Genomic DNA, 22,746 nt, shown 5'->3' with positions numbered 1-22,746 from the left:
TGAACCAGAAATGCATTGAACCCCCTGTCTGGTCAAAGAGGCCTGTGAATAAAGCTGCTTTGTTACTGAGCAGAGCATGAGGGTGAAACAAAACAAAACAAATAAACAAAAAATAAATTTAGCAAGGCCTGTGTTTTTGCCAAGCAAAGGGTCTATCTTGGTGATTGTTCCATGTACATTTGAAAAGACTGAGTGTGGTTCTCTACATGTCAAGTAAGCCTAATTGGTTGACAATGTTGTTCAAGAATTCTGTATCCTTACTTTCTGATTGTTCTAACAATTACTGGGACGAGGGGTTTTAAATCTTTATTTTAAAGTGGATTTCTTGTAGGCAACAAATATTTGGATCTTACTTTTACAATCAGCTTGACAATCTTTTAATTGGTATGTATATACATTTAATCTAATTATCAACGTGGTTGGATTTAAGTTACAGTTTTTCTTTTTGTACTCTATTTTTTGAAAAGATTAATAAAATTGATAATTTTGTAGTGAGACAAATCTACATAGAAAAGTCAAAAATAACAATAGTAATGAAAAAGGGCTATAACTACAGATACTGCAGACTTTTAAAAGATAAAATATAAACAACTTTAGGCCAGAGTTTGACCAAAGGCCATTTTTGTACAGTCCTCAAGCTAAGAATGGCTTTTACATTATTAAAGGTTGCAAAAACAAAGACAAAATGAAACAAAACTAAACAAACATGCAACAGAGACCATTTGTGTTCCACAAAGCCTAAAATGTTTACTATCTGGCCCTTTTCAAAAAAAGTTGGCTGATCCCTCTAAATTTAAAAATTTTGACATAACTTGTAGGAAAATACCACTTACCAAACTAAGAGGAAATACAATATTCGTATGTTTTAAAACTATTAATAAAATTCAGTTAGAGGCAAAAAATCTTCCCTAAAAGAAAACTAGCCCAGATGGCCCCACCAATGAGTTCTACAAGACATGTTATTGGAAGACTCGCCCAGAAAACAGGAACAACACAAAAAACGTACTCTCCATCTCATTTTATGAAGCTAGCATAACTTGTATACCCAAAATGATAAGCACCATAAAAAAGAAAAAAGAAAAGACTTTGTGGGCCAATCTTGCTCATGAACATAGAAATAAAAGTCAGAAGCAAAACAACAAAAGACCAAATATAGCAATATATTAAAAAATGCATCATAACCAACTTAGATTTATGCCAAGAGAGCAAAGACTACTCACCAACAACTATAAATTTAACCATAGTAATATGTTAAAGGAGAAAGTTCACATGTCAATAAATGCACTAAAAACATTAGATTAAATTCACCAAACATTCTTGATGAAAAAACTATAAAGAGAAAGAACTTCTTTAACTAATACCTACAGCTAAACTTATACTTAAACGACAAAGATCTTTCATTTAAAATGAGGACTGAGAAGCTCTGTTCTAATAATGCTTCTATTCAATACTTTGAGAGTCTAGACAGCAGAGTAAGACCAAAATAAATAAAATATAAGAATGCAAAAATGACACAAATGATCATTATTAACTGCTTATAACATTGTCTACTCAAAATCTAAGAGAATTCACATTTACATATTCAGAGACTTCTGCTTCAAGTAACGACAGGATATTTTATTTGTATCAACCCCACAGGTTGGAAAAAAATATCTGGATGAAATTTAAAAAATAAATTTCTTAAAAGTATTGATAAACTGACAATATAGGAAGGAATTATCAGGTCAAAATCCAAATGGAAAGGAAAAGCCAGAGTGAACAGATAGTTCAAAACAGATGCCAGTAAAACTAGACGTAAAGCTGAGCTATGAGTCTGATGGCTGGCTGCCCGTCAGAGAAAGGCTTTTGAAATAAGAGTCTGCACTCTTGTTTTTACTTCCTAAACTTCCATTTACTTCCAAATAATTGCAGACTGACTTCCACTCAAACAATATCACTGAAATATACTCTCAAGAGACCCAGTCTGTAAGTTTAACCGCTTTTTAGAATATGCCAATGTATGCCCATATCTCCTTTTTCTTTTCATTTATTTTCTTTTCTCTTCTTTTCTCTTTCTTTCTTTCCTTTTCTCCTATTTTCCTCTTTCTTCTCCTATTTTCCTCTTTTCTTCTTTTTTGTGAGCAAAAACAACCATTAATAACTTTGTATTCAAAGGTAGAAAGAAAAAATCATCATAGAATATATCTTCTTTCCAGAAACAATAATTTGAAGGGTCTATTTTAGTTAGGTAGACGAAGAGTCGGAACAAGATCTTTAGAGCATATCATCTTGAATTTAACTTTGATCCTAATGGTATTTTTATTGAGTTAATGAATGCATGTTTTAGTATCAGAATTATTCTAATATTGATACAATTTCATCAAGCAACTATTTTCTGAAATAGGGTATATTGAGCAAATTTAGTTGTTTATCTCATTCTCTATAAACCAAATTTAAACTACTTCCCATTTTTTCCATTTTAATTTTATTGCAATTATTTTCATAAATTATTTTTGTGTAACTGTTTCAAAGAATACTTGACATCTATCAAGTCTGTCTCTATCAAATGTCATTATTCATTGTTTCTCCTATTGGGAGTTTTCTCTCCACCAAGCCCAACATTCACGGGTCAATCTGACAAAACTAATATACATCACAATATTAGATTTTTCCTCAGTTTTTAAGCAGTTACAAATTTGCCATGTGCAATTTTAGATGTCATCACCTTCATATTGCATTGATTATTTCTATGAAATAAGGTTGTAAAAATCTCCATTAACAGACTTACATAAACAGTAAACATTACTTTCTCCTCCGTAAATCACATTAATTTCCGACTCCCATACCCATTACCAGGCCAGTGGAAAACTTCCCCTCAGCTGTCCCCGAGACTGACCTCCTCTGTAGGACTCTAGCTCCTCCGTGTGACACAACGCCGCCGCACGCAGGGTTTTCTTGTACTCACTGGCAGGTCCACTCAGGTGATACAGAGGCCTGATTCCTGTGCGCATGCCCCGTCAGGACCGGCACATTTCTTGTGATCTCTTCTGGCAGCAGAAATAGCTCCGAGGCCTCCTACCCTTGTTTCCGTCCGTCTACGCACAACGCAGACAGGCCTGTCACGGATCCGCTCATCTTCCCGGAGGCGCCGCTGGCGGGCCGGGCAGCCGCTCCCTCTGCTCTTGCGGCGGAAGGACATCCGCCAACTCCACTGCTTGAAGTATCTTTTTAATCTTTAGGGTAGGGATCCCACTTTCTTTCCTGCTTCGCGAGAACACAACCGTTCCCTAAAGGTCCCTTTCTTTTCTTTATATTTTTACCTGTAACTTCTAAGGTTTAGGAAGTGTAAAAACAACAACTTAAGGCTGCTTCTATATTCTGTGCTCCTACAAATTTCCCCTGAGGCACTAAAATAAAGGATAGGTTGCTTGCTTGAGTGAGAGCAACAGAAAAGAAAAAACAAAACAGAAGAAAATAGGCGGAAAATTATTTTAAATATTATAAAGCCATGCTAGTGTGATTTTTATATGATCCAATGTCAAGTTTCCTAATGCTGTCAATAGAATGTGATTCTTCATTCAGGCTGCTTTTAAAATATATAATAAATTTTTCTTTGGGATGTTTTAGCTGCTATGAGCTTTAGTTTTTGTTTATTTTTCTAGCAGTGATATTAAGTTAATTGCTGTAAAAGGTTCAAAGTGTGTATTTCTTTTAGCAAATTGCTGAGGGCATTCATAGGACAAAGGTTTGTCAGCTACGTTTTAGGCAAAGTTAAAATTGTTGGCTTCCTGCAAGAATGTACTCATTAACGGGGAAAACTTACATGTATCAGGACAAGATTTGGCTTGATAAAATCTCCCCATTTTACTCCTTTTGTGTTTTAATTGCTGCTGAGGACAAAAAAGAAAACTTACACATATATGAGGACATTTTCTAGGTGGGAGAGGTACAAAATTCAATCCTTTATTCATTTTCCTTTGAAATTCACTGAAACAGGAACAGTTCTGAGGCTCTCATAGCCCTGACTGATTCAGCACAAACCCCATCGGCTTGGCTCCACTGGGTTCCACCAGGGGAATTCACCAGGAACATGGGCTCAGTACAAGGGTCTGGGTGATCCAGAAAGAGAACTTGCTCATAGCTTGTGTGTGCCTGATCTGGTGAGCTTCTCCTGGCCTAATCTCTGTGTGTGCTTTGGAGGGAGAGCTATATAGATTACTGTGTGTATAAAAAATGATCTGTGGCATTTGGGGCTCAGGCCTGTGATATCATGACTTTGCAATTTCTGTTCGTAACCCAGGGAGCTATAGTTCCTCTGCTCCTACCCTCTGATAAGTCAGTGCTAGACTAGTCTGGAGGCATGCCACAACAGTGGAGACTGTGGAATTCCAGTACACATGGCAACAGAAAGCCACAACAGAGCAGACAATTGTCCTGCTGAAATTGCCCAGACTTTTCCATTTCCTTTCCATGGAACTGACTTTGATTCTTGTTTTGAACAATTGAAACCTTGAATAGTTCTTAGATTTTTCCCAATAGTAGAACATCTTGTCATAGAAATAAAGAAATTGTTCAAATAGAGAAATGGAACTTATAGTATTTAATTTAAACATTAAAAATAAATTTTAGCCAACACAATATTGAGTAAGAGCAAAGTCAAAGGATTGACACCACTACTTGACATCATGACTTGCTATACACTACAGTAATCAAGACAGTGTGATATTTGTGGGAGATCAAAATTCACTACCTCAAAATATGTCTCTTTACCTTGATTATTTTCTCTGACAGACATTTGACCTCCCCCACTGACTGCTTAAAGAATTTAACATAGAAGGCCTGTTTCAGGAAGGAGCCACTACTGTATGATGGCTGTAGTATAATGTAAAATAGGTGCAATAAGGAAGGCACCAACAAGCCCATCTTATCAAAATTCTGTCTCTCCAGCCACATTCTCTATAGGTGGCCCAGTGAAGAGTCGTCTGACAAACATTTGCATTTCCATCTCCATGTGAATTTTCTTCTTCTCCTCTGAAATCCCAAACCACTACCCCACAGCACCCTCCTCGCCTTTAGTGAAAATACTTAAGCAAGCAGCTTTGTCAAAATGATGAGTTGCTCAGTTTCTATTTTCTGAGTTTCTCTCATGTATTATTCTCCTAGTTATTAAACTTGGTTTGATTTTCTCCTGCTGTTCGGTCTCACGTCAATTTAATTTGTAGCCCAGCCAGAAAAGACCCAGAATGGGTAGAGGATAGTCTTTCTCTCCCTTCAGTTTGACGAAAGACTAGGCAGGTAGATCAATGCAACAGAACAAAGAACTCAGAAATAGACCCACATAAATGTAGTGAACTGATCTTTGACAAAGAAGTAAAGGCAATGCAGAGGAGAAAGGATAGCCTTTTCAAAAAATATTGTTAGAACAAGTAGATGTCCATTTGCAAAAAAATAAATCTAAACACAGACCTTAAACCTTTCAGAAAAATTAACTTAAAGTGGATCATAGACTTAATTGTAAAACACAAAACTATAAAACTTATAGAAAATAACATAGGAAAAATCTAGATGACCTTGGGTTTGGCAATGAGTTTTTAGATACAATCCATGAAAGAAAAAGTTAAAAGTTGGCTTCTTTAAAATTAAAAACTTCTGCTCTGTAAAAGACACTGTTCAGAGAATGAAAAGACAAGCACCGTTTGGGAGAAAATATTTGCAAAAGACACATCTGTTAAAGGACAAAAATTTACACAGAACTCTTAAAACTCAACAGTAAGAAAAGATCAGGATGCCTCACCCAAGATACTATGTAGGTGGCAGATAAGCAAATGAAAAGATGCTCCATATCATATGTCATTAGGAGACTGCAAGTTAAACAACAAGATATACTGCATGCCCATTAGAATGGCTCAAGTACAAAACACTGACAATACCAAATGCTGACAAGGATCTCGAGCAGTAGAAACTCTCATTCATTGCTGGTGGGAATGCAAAATGGTTCAGCCACTTTGCAATTCTCTGTACTTTCTGATCAATTTTTCCATAAATCTAAGACTTCTCTAAAAAATAAAATCTATTAATGAAAAAAAAATTTTAAATTCTACTCTGTAAAACCAACTGGCGAAACTGGATATGTAAGTTATGTGCAGATAAAAAAATGGATGCACGGAAAGATTGAGTAACTTGATGGTGGTCCCAGTCAGTCTTCTCTGAGACGATGCTGGCCTAGAACAAATTTATTTCATATGTTCTGGTTCAGATAATTAGACATCAGTCTTATTCCATCGTCTGCCTCCACAGCTACAATCTGCTTTATGCTACATCAGCCAGTTTTGTTCCACTACCACTTTCTCAGTTAAAAAAAATACTCAAAACATTTATAAGCATAATAGTCTGTACTAAAGACTTAGAGGTCATAGAAAGAGGCAACACCAAACAACAAATATAAAAACCTAAAACAGTATATCCAATTTCTATGCTTTTAAAAGTCTCATAAACTACTTGCTACTAGGATTTCTCATTGGTCTATCACTCTAAGAAGAATCCAACTTTCTATCATTTTTCTGGCTATTGTCTTGTTCTTTATTCATTTCTCTCCTCTCTTTTGCCTCAACAATTCATTCTAAGGAAAAAAAAAATGAGAGTGAAAAATATTACCCAACACCATTTCTCTCCTGTTACCATGCAAAAGCTCCCAGCTACTTCTTCTCCATTTGTATGGCTTTTCCCATCAAGCAGCCTCAGAATGTCCACCACTAGCCAAGTAGCTCGTCAACTTATTACCACTCCCCAAAGGAATTTACCTCCCAAACGAGAATACTGGTGGTTCTTCTGGGCCGCAGCATATAGATAATTACATTTTGCACTTCCATAATCTAAATTAACGTCAACATTCATAACATGTAATTTCTGTTTAAATATGTTAAATACAAAAACTACCTCTTACCAGCTATGTAACTTTCGGCACATTTCATAAGTTTTAGTGATCCCCTTTCTTTATCTGTTAAATGGGTATGATAATGTTCCTTGCTTAATAAGGTGACTGTGAAAATTAAATGAGTTAATATGTGAAATAAACTCAGAACAATGTTTCAATTTATTTCGATAAATTATAGCTATCATTAATTTTATTTATTAGCAGAGACCTAAAAAAATCTCTAAATTTAAAATATGCTTATTTTTCAATTATTTCATAGAAGCCCTCTCATTCTGAACTTTTCCCTCAAATATCTGAATTATCTATATATCACAAATTACAGCTTTGTACTTGTGATGCTAATACAATTGCCCATTGCAGAAGGCTGTTACAAATGATCCTGATGATCAAAACTAATGAAGGCTATCTTAGAGTACAGAAATAAACCACATGGATTCCAGAATAGGTCCCCTCCATTCAAACCAGGTAAGATGATCAGGCAAAGATGGTCACCACATTTTGAAGGAAAATTGTGCTAGGAGCTGAGAAATAAAGTGGAATAAATCATATTCTGTCTTTTAAGAGCTCTCAGGCTAGCGTAAGTCATATACATATATTTAAATGGTCTGAGATCCTTCATCCCAGCAATAATGTACTCTGGGAGTGCTGGGAAAACAGGAAACACAAACATTGTTCAGAGAAATCTTTTCATTAGGACAAGTACCTTCATAGGAGAGAGGATTTTTAAAGTCTCCAAGTCATCACAAATGTACATTTTGACCTGTATTTATATAGCCCACAAAACCCTTTTGTATTCGTGCCCAAAAAGATGGGAGAAATTTGGCACCTTATATTTTTGTGACACCAATATCAAAGAACACCTCTGGATATTTTTTAACCATATCATACTTTTGGGAACCGAGATAGCATTTTGTTTTTGAAGATCCCAAAGTATCCAATGTTGTATATATATATACACCAGAATCTAGCTTCCTCCTAAAGGAGTAACAGATAAGCAATACAGGGGAAAGGGAAAGGGCGGGAGACTTGCAGGGGTGCCCTAAATAGTTGGCTAGATCAGAATCAGGCCCGGGATACATCTGAATCTCTTAGGAAAACTTGTTAAAATACAGATGACGGGACTCCATCTGGTGAGATTCTATTTCGGTTTGGCCTGTGATCAGCCAGATATTTGTGTTTAACAAGCTCTTCTGATCTGAAATTTGAGCTCCACTGATTCAGACTAGTGGAAGGAACACAAAGAAGGTGGAGACTAGTGCTCTGGACAGTCGGCCTCAAACTCAAGTCCCGAGGTGTGAACGGCGAGAGGGGAGAGGCTGTTCTTCCTTCTTTGTTTAGTTTACTTGATTTTAATATTAGTTTCTATAATCTTATATGTATTAACATTTTGGTTAATTACAGACTAAAGCTTGGTTCTGTTAAAGTGACTATAGATCCATCATCTATTACCTACCTACATATATGCAATGAAAGGATATCCTCAACAAAATTGTTCTGCTTTTACCTAAAAAGTGATTAGGAAGATTAAAAAAGGAAATAACATCTACACAAACTAAATGTTTATCTTATTTCCAAAGACACTGTTATCTTTCATCATTTGTGCTGATTCTTATCACATTATGTAATGGTAAGAACAAAGACAGAGCAAATAAAACAAACAAAAAGTAAAATAAAGAGTACTGACTTCTACAGAAACTAAAATTCCTAATATCTCTTTGCTACATTTTACAATTAGAGACTTTTTTTCTGAGTGCCAATCTTCTCTTTTCTAATATATGAACTTTATTTTTATTTAAAAATTTTGTGTACACCTAAGTCTATGCAAATATATACATATATGAAACAATACTGTATGACAATATTATTTAAAGCTCCAAACTTTGGTTTTAAAAAAATTAAAAAATAAAGTTATCGAGCAAGTCTTTACTTTGTGTACTTAAAAAATAGTGTTTCTGAAGTAAACGCTTTTATAAAACCTTTTCTCAAGCAATTGTGTTTCAGATATTTTTAAATTTTGTTCTGTGGTCATCCAAAGCTCCTCTGTGTTTTTCAAACCCTATGTTTTCCTGCATTCTCATACTTGGATTAACATAAAAGTCAATCCAAGCTATCATTTAAGAAGTATTTTATTCTGAAAAAAACAGTTGCATATGTTTTATAATTTCTCCACCGAAAAAAACAAACCAAAACTGAGACTTCACATTTCGCCTCCTAAATGTAGTCCAGAACAGTATCATTGGTCTCAGGTGCAGGGGACGGATAAACAAGTCTTCCAAGTATCTCACATTCACAGCAGTAGGATGGAGTTAGAACACTGGGAAGTTGGCTTGAAGCGCCATCTCAAGAATAGCCAGACCTGCTGATATGGTCAACTCCTCCTCACTATCACTTAAAACTCTGGTAAAATGAAGTGGCAAGGCAAGGTCACTCACTGTATGAAGTGCTCTGGACCTGGGTCTCATCTCCAGGCTGATGGCAAGGGAGCCACATTAGCTCCAGGCGTAACTTCCAAACATGATAATATTCATGTTAACAAAAGAGGCTATATTTCCCTGTTCTTTGTTAGAAGAGAGCAAATTTTCCCATAAAAACCATTCTCCCTCTTACCCTAAACTGGTGTTATTTTCTGGAATTCCTTCACATGCCAATATCTGAATTAGTCACTGACAAGGAGAATGAGATTGGATTCATCAGGCCCATTCCTGTTGTTGAGGATGGACTCAGATTCCTCTGAGGTTCATGGGTGTATGACAACAGGGGTGGGGGTAAGGGAAAGTACCTAAATAAAATTGGGATTCTATTTGAAACAGTCAAGGGGGAATGAATGCTGAATAAGCATTTAACCATGTCCACCTTGTGACTGAATGAAGAAAATATACTTGAGCGCAGTTTTTATTTTCATTCTTTAGGTTGACTCCTGCAATGTTCAAATGACCAGCACTTCCAGTATCGAGTTCAAAGACCAATACAAGGCTAGTCAATGTGTCCCTGGAAACTTGAACTACCCGTTTACAACTTTATGTATTATGGTTTGAACTACATTTGGTATAAATAGGATATCAGTCAGTTACCATTAACTCCAACTGCTGGTGAGTTTAAGGGATTGCAAGATAAATATCATTAAAGTGACTGATTATGGATTTAGTTGGATTGATCCAATTCACTAATAATGTAGCCCAGCTACATTCATCAACTTTTATGATTAGATCCCTAGACCTATAATTTACAATTTTACAAATGTTTCAAAATATTAGTTAGCTATATTTTTTTCTGATTTTATTCCTTTGTACAAAATATTCCAGATGAATGTATGTCCACCTAAAATAAAATACATGAGAGGAATGAAAAATAAAAGCTACATTTGTTTGGGTCAGAAATGTATACATGGGAAAATTTATTTAAATTATATAGTCACAGAAGTAGAATTAACAGCCATGCTAATTTGAAAGTACAGTAATAAATAAATAAAATATATTTGAGTTTATAATAATAAATCAAGGCTAATAAAAGTTAAATAGATGTATATTTTAAAATAATAACATATAAAAATCCTTCAAACATGATTCTGTTACTCTTTTGGGCTGAATTTTTTTATTAGGCAAAATATGATTAATTCTCATCTCAATGGTAGACTTGTTTATAGTTTTTAGTAAGTGGATGGGAAAATTCCATCACCACTGTAACACTATAGAGAGAGGAATGATGGCGTTGGAAGAGCTGGAGGGAGGGAGGAGGATGAATGACATCTATTTTTCCAGTCTTCATACTTTCCTGCTACCCTTACTTAAAAACACAAATGTGCTGCCATCCCAGATCTTCCACAGTATGTATGCTGTGAGTTTTTGCTAATTAAAATCTTTTCACATTAAGAGAGTGATCTTCTATTGTGATTTTGGAGGGGAGATACTTTTAACTAACAATTAAATTTCTCTAGTTCTTTTTATTATTTTTTAAAATTTTATCTTGAGTCAGTGTTAGCAATTTGTTTTTCTAGAAAACTGTCCATTGAACTAATTATTTGAATGTATTGATATAAAATTTTAACTATCTTAATAAAATATTTATCTACTTTCCTTTTTAATTCTGTCACTTTTTTTGTTACTCATATTGAATCTCTTGTCTTCTTTTATTTTTTTTTTAATAAATCATGATTGGTTTTTAGAGATTGGTTAATGCTATTATTTATTTATTTTTTTTGGTGAGGAAGTTTCACTGTGAGCTAACATCTGTTGCCAATCTTCCTCTTCTTTTTCTTGAGAAAGATTAGCCCTGAGCTAATATTTGTGCCAATCTTCCTCTATTTTGTATGTGGGTTGCTGCCACAGCATGGCTGATGAGTGGTGTAGGTCCACATCCAGGATCCAAACCTGGGAACCCCAGGCTACAGAATTAGAGTGTGCCAAACATAACCACTATGCCACTGGGCCAACCCCAGTTAATTCTATTATTAATCTATTTAAAAAACTATTTTCTTCAACTATACTGTAGAGATTCTCTGTTATTTGTTTGAGTTTCTTAAATCTTCACTCAATAATTTCTACTTTTAATTTTCTTCTTTCTATTTCATTTGAGTTTATTCTATTATTGTTTTACATTCTGATTTGAATATTTGCCCTTTTATTTTCAATCTTCCTTGTATTTTTAATGCCCTGATTACCACTTATTTCAAAGTACAACTTTAGATTCATTCCACAAATTTTACAGTTACTTTCATTGTCATTTCGTTATTTCCTTTTTGGGTTTTCTTTTTCCCAATGAAATATCTAGAATGAGAGGCCGCATGGTGTGGTGGCTAAGACACTGGACTCTGGCATCATACTGCGGTATTCAATTTAGTCTCCACGCTTACTAACTCTGAGAACATAGGCCAGTTAATTATTATTTCTTTGTCTCTGTTATCTCCTTTAGAAAAAGTGGACAAAAAATAATTGCCTCGTATGGTTGCTATGAGGACTAAGTGAAGTGGTACTTGACCAGCACTTTAGCCAAGGCCAATGAGAAGAGAGCTCCTAGTTGTCTCCACCTGCTTCCAGAGCATTTATACACACACACACACACACGTTTCATATTTTATCTATAACTTCTGTTTTTGGAACACAGAAGGTCCTCACAGCATAACTTAAAAAAAATTATTGGGGCCGGCCCTGTGGTGTAGTGATTAAGTTTGGCTCACTCCGATTTGGTGGCCTGGGTTCGTAGGTTCGGATCCCGGGCGCAGACATACACCATTCATCAGAGGCCATGCTGTGGTGGCAACCCACATACAAAATAGAGGAAGATTGGCACAGATGTTAGCTGAGGGACAACTTCCTCACCAAAAAAAAAAATTCTCATCAGAAGTCCACAAAAAGAACTCTTGGAACTTCAGTGTTCTAATTTACATTCCGGAGGATTTTCTGACTCCCCAGAGAGAAAGAGAAGGTGAAGACCAGGAAACTTTGGTAACTGTGTTTGAAAAAATTATGAATACTTTTATAGAAAAAAATTACTGAAGTGTAATTTTACCTATTTCCTAAACCAAGAGTTATAATGCACATTAGGAATCATTGCATTAAAAATTATATGTAGGTTAAGTTTGACTTTCTATTTTATAAGAGAGAAAAATTTTATGTGCCATTTCAAGTAAACAGTTGTATTTCTTACATTTTATTTTCAGAGGGTAAAAAAAATCAATGTTATTTACAGTCATAGAAATAGTTTACAAATATTTTGAACAAGAAACAAAAATGTTTATGGCATTTAGGTTGAAACAAAGGTAAACCCATGTGACATGCAGGAAAAACTCAATATGAAGACCTCTGAAAGTGGCACTTGTCAGGTTCATCACCGATTATAACGACAATGTTGGTTTTGTCCTCTCACATCAGAACTAGGGTGATGGCACTATGTATTTTTAAAATGAAAGTTTGAAAGCCTGTGAAAGCAAAAATCCATCCTACCAAAAAACAAATATGAATACTGTCTATCTTAAGATACACTCTTTTGTGAGAGGTGGAACCATATCTAGAATCAGCACTCCTTGCTAGAACAATCAAAATTTCAAAGGGATATTAGATCGTGGTTTATCTTTTAATATATAGAAAAATTAATGTTTTTACGTTTTCAAAATATTGCAAGTATCTCCATAGTGCTATGTATGAACAAATAAAACACATGAAAAATAGCTGATTCCATCCCGAGACCAACGAGGTTGCTAGAGTTTAAGAAGTAGGGTACAGGGGCAAGCAGATGTGAGAGTTCCTGTTGCTCCTCTCTCTTCCCAGAACTGTAAAGGAAGGGCTTGGTAGGGAAATTTGGACCTTAGCCCAGCCTTGAGAAACAAGTTCAAATTTGATATCTTATCTTAAATGTTGGCACAAGAAGTGTACTGGGCCGTGTGGGATGAGAGTGTAGAGTAGAGCAAAGTATGGATACAATAGGTCCCCTTGAACACGTTCTTCACAAATGGCCCCTTTTAAAAGTGTTTAGAAGTTGGACAATATTTAAAACTATGATTAGTTTTAAATACCGATGATAATTAAAACTATAATTAAAAAATTTAAACAAAAAGGTATAACTATGTGACATGCAGTATATATATATTTTCAGGGCCAGCCCTGTGGCCTAGTGGTTAAGTTCAGCATGCTCTGCTTCAGCAGCCTGGATTTGGTTCCCCGGGCATGGACCTACACCACTCATCGGCCACCATGCTGTGGCGGTGACCCACATACAAAATAGAGGAAGATTGGCACAGATGTTAGCTCAGGGGGAATCTTCCTCAAGCAAAAAGAGGAAGATTGGCAATAAATTTTAGCTCAGGGCCAGTCTTCTTCACCAAAAAAAAAACTTTCAAGGAAGCAGTGTGAAATATTCAATTAAAACAGCAAAGATCAGATAGTGAAACAGTGTCAAAGTAATCAAGGTTCAATACTATTTTATTTGCTCTTTCTCTTGTCAACCAAAAATGCAGGTCTGTCCCATCACATGTGTTCTCTCTAGCCAATGTTAGAATCTCTCTGGGCCACTCTTTGCCACACTGACTGCTATCAAGACCCTCAGATAGTGTATTACCTTGTTTTCTTCCTCTCACCCCTTTCTGAATTTTTCTCTCATTTCTAGTTTTCTCTTCCTCTTCATTGACTGATCTCCAGTCTCAACCAGCATCTCAACACACCAATATTGGTTAAATTCTCTCAACTCTACCCAGATCCACCCTCTCACTGTGAATTTTCCTTTGTCTCCACAAGCCCTGATTAACATACTTAGCCAGTGTGGTTAGAGCAGAGCCAAATCCTAATTTGATTCTTTTAAGCAATCCACAGCAAGGTGAATTCATTCATTTAAAGGCTTTGCATTTAAAAGAGAGTATTATCACATCAAATAATGGATGGTCATTGGGAGGTTCTTATGAAGTACGATGAATTTATGACATCAACCATATGAGTCCACACCCCTCTCCCCACTCTTCATCTCTATAAGTGGAACTCACAGGTCTCAGTAAAATAAAGCTTCACAAAGTGGAAATTAAGTTGAGAATCACTATTTCATAAACGTTGATGAACTCCTATAATTCAAGATTTATTCCAGCTCATCAAATAAAATATGAATTTACAAATTCTTTATTAAAATAATACATTTCAGAGTAAAATAGTCTCTCTCTTTTTTTGGTCTTTAAATAAATTCCCATTTTTGAAAGAAATCTGTAGAGGACAAGAGTTAACCAAGTTTAAAGAAACAACATTCTTTTTTTTTTCTTTTTCTTTTTTTTTTTTTTTTTACTGATTTAAAATATACCAAGAGCATGCCTAACTTTCTTGAAATGTAGCTATAGAATCTCAAATGGAACCAAGTACTAACTGGACTCAAAAAAACCCAAACTCCAGCACTATATGATAGTGCTGCCTAGTTACATGGTATCAAATAGAGAGAAAAAATCTGATCTAAAAGTAGAGTAGGGTAAAGAGAATTTGTTTCCCTCCTAAGTTAGAGAAAAAAATTAAAGAAAGATTTAATGTGTTATGAAGCTTGTGAAGGCCAAGATAATATTGACTTTACTATCTTCACTTGTTATTTACATTTTGGAAATCAAGTAATACCCTCCATATGTATAATTAACAATCATTTGTGGACTATGGAACAAAAATCTCATAGAAATACAAAAAAAGGATAAAATAAATTATTATGGAAAAGAAAAAATTATTCATGATAATAGCATTAAGAAATTTTACTGTATTATGCTATTAAAGTTAACAAAAACCAAAAATGTAGACAGCTGACTACATTAATCTCTCCCAACTATTACCTTTGTTTTTTAAGGTTTGGAGACATCTTTACATCATTAAGAACGACAAGTCTAAGAGTCATCTATTCAAGTTCTCTAGAACCTTAAAACAGACATAGAATGGTGGAAGTGAAAAAGCACTTAATTAGGAGTCAGAATTCCTAGCTTCTCATCAAAGCATTTAATGTCCCATAAACTCTGAACCATCAGGACAGCCTGGTGTTCTTTAATTGTAATAATACTTCTCAAACAGTGAGTTTCCCCTGGGTATTCAGGTTTACCTTAGTGTATTGTGATTTCCTTCTGTATACCATTCCCTCAGCTATGAAAATGTTTATTGAAGAGCAAACAAGTTTATAGGCGTGACTCATTAGTTGTAATCAAAAAGAGAAAAACAGACAGGAATTTTAAAGAAAAGAGCAAAGCTGAAGAATGAGTAGAATTAGAGGATTTTACAGTGAAGTTATCTTGAAAGGAATAAAAGATGCTGAAAAAAATACAAAGGTGGGCCTTAGAGCCAAATTCCAATAGCTATCAGGAGGGAAGCAGATAAGACATGTGAGGGAGACTGGCAGAGCCAGACCAAAGTTCTCAAATGTTGGGTGTATGTTGGCATGAAGTCACTGTGGGTAGAGCATTGAGTGGAGGAAATACAGTTCTGAAAGTGCATCTGCAACCGTGTCTATCTGACTCACTCCACTGAAGATTGCTTAGAGTGTTTGCCCTCTGAAGCACTCACATTATTATATCCTTTAGAGATGATGGTTGGATGCTGGACCTAGGCAAAAATCCCAGTCATACCATTAGGAGATCACTGAGAATGTGTGCAGATTTCTTTCTCTCTCTCAACTTCACTCTCTGACTTTCTCTCACATGCACACGTAATCAATTATAAACTTCTTAATGTTTCTATTATCAGCAACAACGCAATACATTTTATAAAAATCTCATGGAAAGGAAGAAAAATGGAAAAACTTGTTTCCAGTAAATAACAATTCCATTATTATAGAGAAAAGCTGTTATTAATTTGCTTCTTTATTTATAACCAATGTATTTCTCAAAAGAATGGAAGAGGCTAATTTAAGACGTTGATTATTCCTTTATTTAGTGTGCTATATTCATTGTTTTATTTTTGTGAAAGTTTTTAAAAGCGTAATTTTCTAATAGCTTCACTCGCTTGTCAGATTCTCAGTCTTATTTTTTTTACAAGATCTGAAATATTTTAATTGAGTGAGGATTTTAGAAATGTTTCCCAAGTTAGCAATAGAATACTATATGTGGCAACGTCCTTCCCAAAGTACCTGACACATGAGGGACTGAGAAGTAGTGTCACTTATTAGAACTGGAAATAGACATTCCAACAAAAAAGCTGTATTTTTTGAGAAGAAGAAGATATTTGAGTGTTTTCTGCCAAACAACAGGGACTTCTCAGTCCTGAGGTGAACTTTGGAGAAGTCCTTCTTTACCATCAGTGGACAGCACGGCCCTGTGACAAACAGCACTGGAGTAGGAGACAGAGAGCCAGCAAAGCACTATGTGAACACGGCAGATGATGGTACCTGGAAAAGGCATAGAGTAATTCCAGAGCTTATGAATACCTGTTTTTACATAAATTTAGAGGCTAAATATAAAATAGGAAGGAAAGGAGACTATGGAGTTCATCAATTTCTTGGTTTACAATGCTTTTAAGATTTTTATTATATTCCTTAGTTTTGTATTATCTAAGCAATTAACAAAGAAATCATTTGAAAATAGCTTTGGTTGATGATGCAGGAGTTTTGATGAGAAGTAAAAATTTTCCACTTTCTCAAATTCTTGATCAAAGAAGCTGTGGCTATTTTGTAACTTACGAAAAAGCAATGCCGTGAAGTGCCCACAGTGTGCCTACATGCAATTTCCCAAGAAAAGGAACCAGGACTCCTTTGGAGAAAGGGCTGATTCCCGAGCTGGGGCAGGACATGTGCAAGATGAGGCTGTAACATGTCAGACCAGGTAGCAAGGGAGCGCTCAAATGAAGAGGCACTCACTGACTAAAAATCAGACAATTAGATCATCAAAAAAGATAATAACCACAAAAGACTGCATCACATCAAATATGTTTAGATCTGTGGGTTCATAATGATACTAAGATATTAAGTAATAGCTCACTATTAAACCATGTCAGTGAACTAACTGATTAATTTAAAAATTGGTACAAAGAGAGAAAGAATCAAGCATACATAAATGGCTGCTAACTTCACAAAGAGACAACCAGATATTATGTGTCTTGGGTAGAAGAACATAACATTGCCTTTGAAGTAGTCTTGTAAAACTGAAGAAAATAAAAACTGAATGTGAATTTGATGCAATCAACAAAATCTAGACTGTGGGCAATTTCAAAGGACATACTACTCTGTTTATTCAACAAATAAATTTCGTGGAGGAGAAAAGACATGGAGAATATGCCACTACATTAAAAGAGAGTTAATCAATTGCAATATTGGATCTTTCAGGTTTACGCAGGTTACAAGTGACGACAATGATAAAGATAACTCCCACTGTTCCTGGCACATAGAGAGTGCTCTACAATTATTATTTCTTCACAGAAAAGAAAGCAAACCTTTCTCTGTTTTTACCTTTTGGAGGTATTAAAAGGTAACTGGAATAATGTAAAGTATTTTTAGCTAATTTGGTAGAGCATATTATTTTGAAATTGTAAGTGTTGTTTGACTTTTCTCTAAAATCTGTTTTTAGTTCTTAATATTTTTGGAGTGTCAACAATATTTCAGATAGTGCCCTGAATTTAGCAATACAGAAGATCACTTTTTTCTCAGCAATCTGAAAGGAGCGTGAGAATGGATAGCATCTGACTTTTCCTGGCTTGTTTACTATGACATTTACTGAAGAAATTGTATTTTAAATCTTAGAAATTTCCCAATGTCACTTTCCAATTTGTAATAACATTCAACTTCCTATAAGCAACATCTTTCAATATTATTCACTGGTGACATTGATTTTTTTTTTGGTTAGAACTTTGGTTATTTGCTTTTTTCTTTTTAACTTGTTCAGAATTGATTTCTTTTGAGTATTAGATGAATTTTTCATCATTAGTCTTAATATCTATGAAAGTGTTTTCCAAAAGAGTAGGGAAAAGAACTTATGCTAGAGTCACAATATAGTTCAATTAACAGAAAATAAAACTCATGATGACATCCTCAGAATATATATGGTCTTCTAGGTAGAATATAATTAATCAAAATAGGTTAGGGAAGCTGAAGAAGACAAATTTAATTATGAAATTCTATTTTTAGCAAGACTGGTATGAAAATTCCTTCATATGCTTCTTGATGACCAAAATATTTCAAACATATATTTGAGACATAATATAAATGTATGTGGCATATATATGCAGGTATGTGTGTACATATATATATATATATACATATGTATATATACATGTATAATTCTACACATACCTACATATATATATGTAAACATATTTAGACATACACGCACACACATATATATAATTTGAGTTTGAAGAATAGAAAACCTTTCAATATCACTGCTTCTGTTCCCTGTCCCTTCAGTGGCAATCTTCCTACAGAGTTCTCTGGTTAGCAGAAGTCTTATTCAACTTCAGGAGTAATTGAGAACGCCAATGGGCATAATTTCTAGATTCCCCCAGGACATTCTCCACAGCATATCCACCTTTTCACTATGAATTGCTCACGTCACTCAAGAAATATTGATGCTGGCCCCTGTTTTGTATATTACTCGACCAGGGAAAATTCGCATTCCTGTGTGCGTGTTATAACAACAGACCCTTTCCAGGGTTACAATCAAAAAAGAAAATCTCAGAAAAGTTTTATTTCCAGTCTGATCAGCAGAATCTACATTTCGAGAGACAAAACATTCTTAAAAAATCAGAGTAAGGCTGCCTTCCTTCAAATCGGCCGGGTTCTTCCTCTACTTCTTAGAACTCAGCCACATGCTCTACTCATCAAAGTTTACCTTCTTCTTTACTGTTATTGCTCACAGAAGAGTAAGTCCTAAGGCTTTTGATGTCCCATTCTTGAGAGTTCTCCCCAATAATTTGTAATTCCCTATGACTTCTGAGATTATAAAAATGAGCAAGAATAGACATGACTACATTATTCATAAATCTTAAGGTCTAGTGCGGGAGATGAATGTTAATCAAATAATCATAAAATTAAATATAAATTTATGTATGTAATAAATGATAAAAAGGAAGTTACTTGGTGCTGTCAGTACATAAGAGGATCATTTGCCCTGGTGTGGGTGCCTTTCCTGAGGAAGCAATACTGAGCTGAGATATGAATGATTACTAAGAGGTAGGCAAAGAAGGAAGAAAGAATATATACAGAGACCCTCAGATGGAAGTATCATGAGAAATTTGGGGAAAGGAGGCTGGGGAGATAGGTAAAGACTTAACAGGTGCTCTGAATGCCAGAGTAGTTGACATTGGCATTTATTTTGCTGATGACTATCTGAACTCCCTTCATAATTTGAGGAAATTAACCTGGTGTTGTCTTTGGTGAGATGCTGAGGCTCTGTTTCCCCCATAAAAAAAAAGCGGGGTTGGGCATTTCCTCCCCCACCCTCTGGCACTGGTTAAGTGGATGCTTCCCACACGAGACTTTGCATTTGGAGTGAATAAAATCAAGATGTCAGGACATTAGAGAGTATTGACTGTGGCCATAGCAGAGTCACAAGTACAGAGATGGTGGCAACTGTCCATGCTGGTGGTGGTGTCTGTGGTGGGCAGGGGAGGCGTGTGTCCAGGGGTCAGGATACCAGCACTGGTGCCATAACCATACTGTCCTTGTAGTACCTTGGCTGAATTCCCTGGCTGCCTAGGCTTCATTAGTCTCAGTTCTCTAGGGGAAGAGAGACAATAGGACTTCTAGCCTCCAGAATTGTAAGAGCACAAATTTCGGTTGTTCAAAGCCACCCACTTTGTGGTACTTTTTTACAGCAGCCCTAGGAAACTAACACAAAGCCTATATTACTTTCATAACTACAAAACTTGTTTAGCAGTAATTGTATCTGGTTTCCTTTGGAACAGTAGTTCTTAGCCCTATCAGATTCTTTCTTAATAACAAATATTTTATAACTCTCTTTTTACTATCCTGAAATGAAATTCATAGATAATACAACTCACCTACATAATTTCATAAAACACCAAATGTTTTATACCAATACTTTATGTATCAAAATTATACAAAATACTAATATTATGCCTTGCTCATAATCTAATCAATATAAAATATTAATTTATGATGAAATAAGTATTCCAATATATAAATGTCTTAGCAAGACTTCATTGAAGACATAGCGAAGTAGTCAAATGTTTATACTATGAGTGAAACATGCAGTTTCACACAGGTTTTTGTTGTTGTTTTTATTAATGATTCAAATACCCTGAGCAGTGTTACTGTTTGTGTTATGATTTTCTGAAATAGTTAACAACTTTTATTGGTTTCCAACACATGAAATACAAGCACTCCTTAATTTTCTTAATAATTTCATCAATACTTGATGAAACCATGCTAAATTCTTTTTTTTTTTTTTTTGAGGAAGAACAGCCCTGAGCTAACCTCCATGCCAATCCTCCTCTTTTTGCTGAGGAAGACCGGCTCTGAGCTAACATCTATTGCCAGTCCTCCTTTTTTTCCCCAAAGCCCCAGTAGGTAGTTGTATGTCATAGTTGCATATCCTTCTAGTTGCTGTATGTGGGACGTCGCCTCAGCATGGCCGGAGAAGTGGTGCGTCAGTGCGCCCCGGGATCGAACCCGGGCTGCCAGTATCAGAGCTTGGGCACTAAACCGCTAAGCCACGGGGCTGGCCCCCATGCTAAATTGTTAAAGCTCAGATTAATTATCACCTTTTCCTTGGAATCGTTAACAACATTCAGTCTTAATTATTCCTTCCTTGTACCCCCATACATCTGAACCCATCCATTTTTATACATGGGTGTGGATGTGTTTGTGTAGCCTGATGCTGAAAGTGCTTTGGTAAAAAGGTACCAAGGGCTTTTGTTCAGTAAGAGTGAGAAAACACCATTGTAGCAAATATGGAGGGCACTTCTTAGATATGGGAGATGTACAGATGGCAGGTCTCTGCCATGGAGACCCTTCATGGAACTCTATAGAGTTGGATGGTCCCAGCCAAAGCCCATTGGTAGGAAAAGGCTAAGGAACATTAAAAATTGTGTAACTACAAAAGTAAAGGAAAACAAAATCAGTGTGTTAACCATCGCGTTGAACTAGAGAGAAAATGAGCTGAAAGGTAGTTTAGGGTTTGTGAGCAAGCAGATGCCTCATATTATTTTCCTTCACCCTCCCGAGTTTGTTTTATGCCCTGGGCAATAGCCGTACTTGTGAACTGCATTGTGATGTAGTCATCTCTGAAAGCTGTGGTCCATGAGGCCCCTTCGTGGGGGAGAATTGCTTTAATGTCTTGCAGGACATGTCTATCACAGCCTAAATCTGGGTGAAGGAACTGAGAAAGCCTTGACTTTAAGAGCCCTGGCCCTGGTCCCCTTTTCAGGGTCACTTTTCATCAGTGAGCCAACCCCTCTGGCAGGACTGCCAGCACCATTATCTAATGCTACCCTTACACCAGTGGTCGGCATTCGAGCAAGGGGACAAGAAGAGCTTCTGCACAGGGGACAGCCAGCTCCTGAGGCAGAACCAAATCAGGCAGACATTTCTCCCGCTCCTCGTCATTGGTAATTACGCGGGCAGGGCTGGGGTGGGGTTTCAGCACATTTAAAGAGGATCAGAACTGAACTCTGGAGAGGTTGGGCAAGACTTCCAGCTAATACCAGATGGCAGGAGCCTAGGACCTGACTAGCACATATTTTTGCATTTGAATTATCAAGATCTCTGATTTGTTTTGATATTATGAAATTCTAGTTCCCTGCTTTTGCTCCATGATTATTCGCACTTCCATCCCCTTAAATTCTTTTGTACAAGGAAGCACATTTCATCTTGATTTAGTCTATATAACACTCAAAGTGCCCTAGTCCTCTTTTCCATTGTTTAAACAATTGCATAACTGAAATTTCAGCACCCAAGTACAGTGTGTTAAACTATGAATTAATGGTAATAAGAGCTAATATTTATTGAGCACTTGGTATGTAGGAGTACTGTGGTGAGTCCTTCATATAAGCCATCTCATTCAATCCTTATCAAAATGAGGAAGATGAAACATAGAGTGCTGAAGAACTTGCTCTTAGCAACAGTTAGTAGTGGAGCCGGGACTGAACTCAGGTTTGTTCAGTTCTGAAGCTCATACTGATAACCATTTATATCATACTGCTTCCTTGAGCTGAAGGAGTCTCACTAATAGAAAGAAGGAGAATAAAGTTGGAAGATGGATTTCTAATCCTGAGCCTGCAATTATTTAACTTTGTGTCTTTAATGTCTTCATAAAATGATGGGATTCCATGGTTTTCAAACCATTTTCATGAAAGCCATAGAATTTTGGCAGTTCTTTGCGGGAGGGATGGGGAATGAACCAGGCTGACAGAGTGGGGCTCCGGGACTTGTAACTACTTGTAGATTGG

This window comes from Ceratotherium simum, chromosome 27, assembly GCF_057802395.1.
Source record: "Ceratotherium simum simum isolate JZ-2026a chromosome 27, ASM5780239v1, whole genome shotgun sequence".
Classification (NCBI taxonomy): domain Eukaryota; kingdom Metazoa; phylum Chordata; class Mammalia; order Perissodactyla; family Rhinocerotidae; genus Ceratotherium; species Ceratotherium simum.
Note: the sequence above shows the minus strand (reverse complement) of the source record.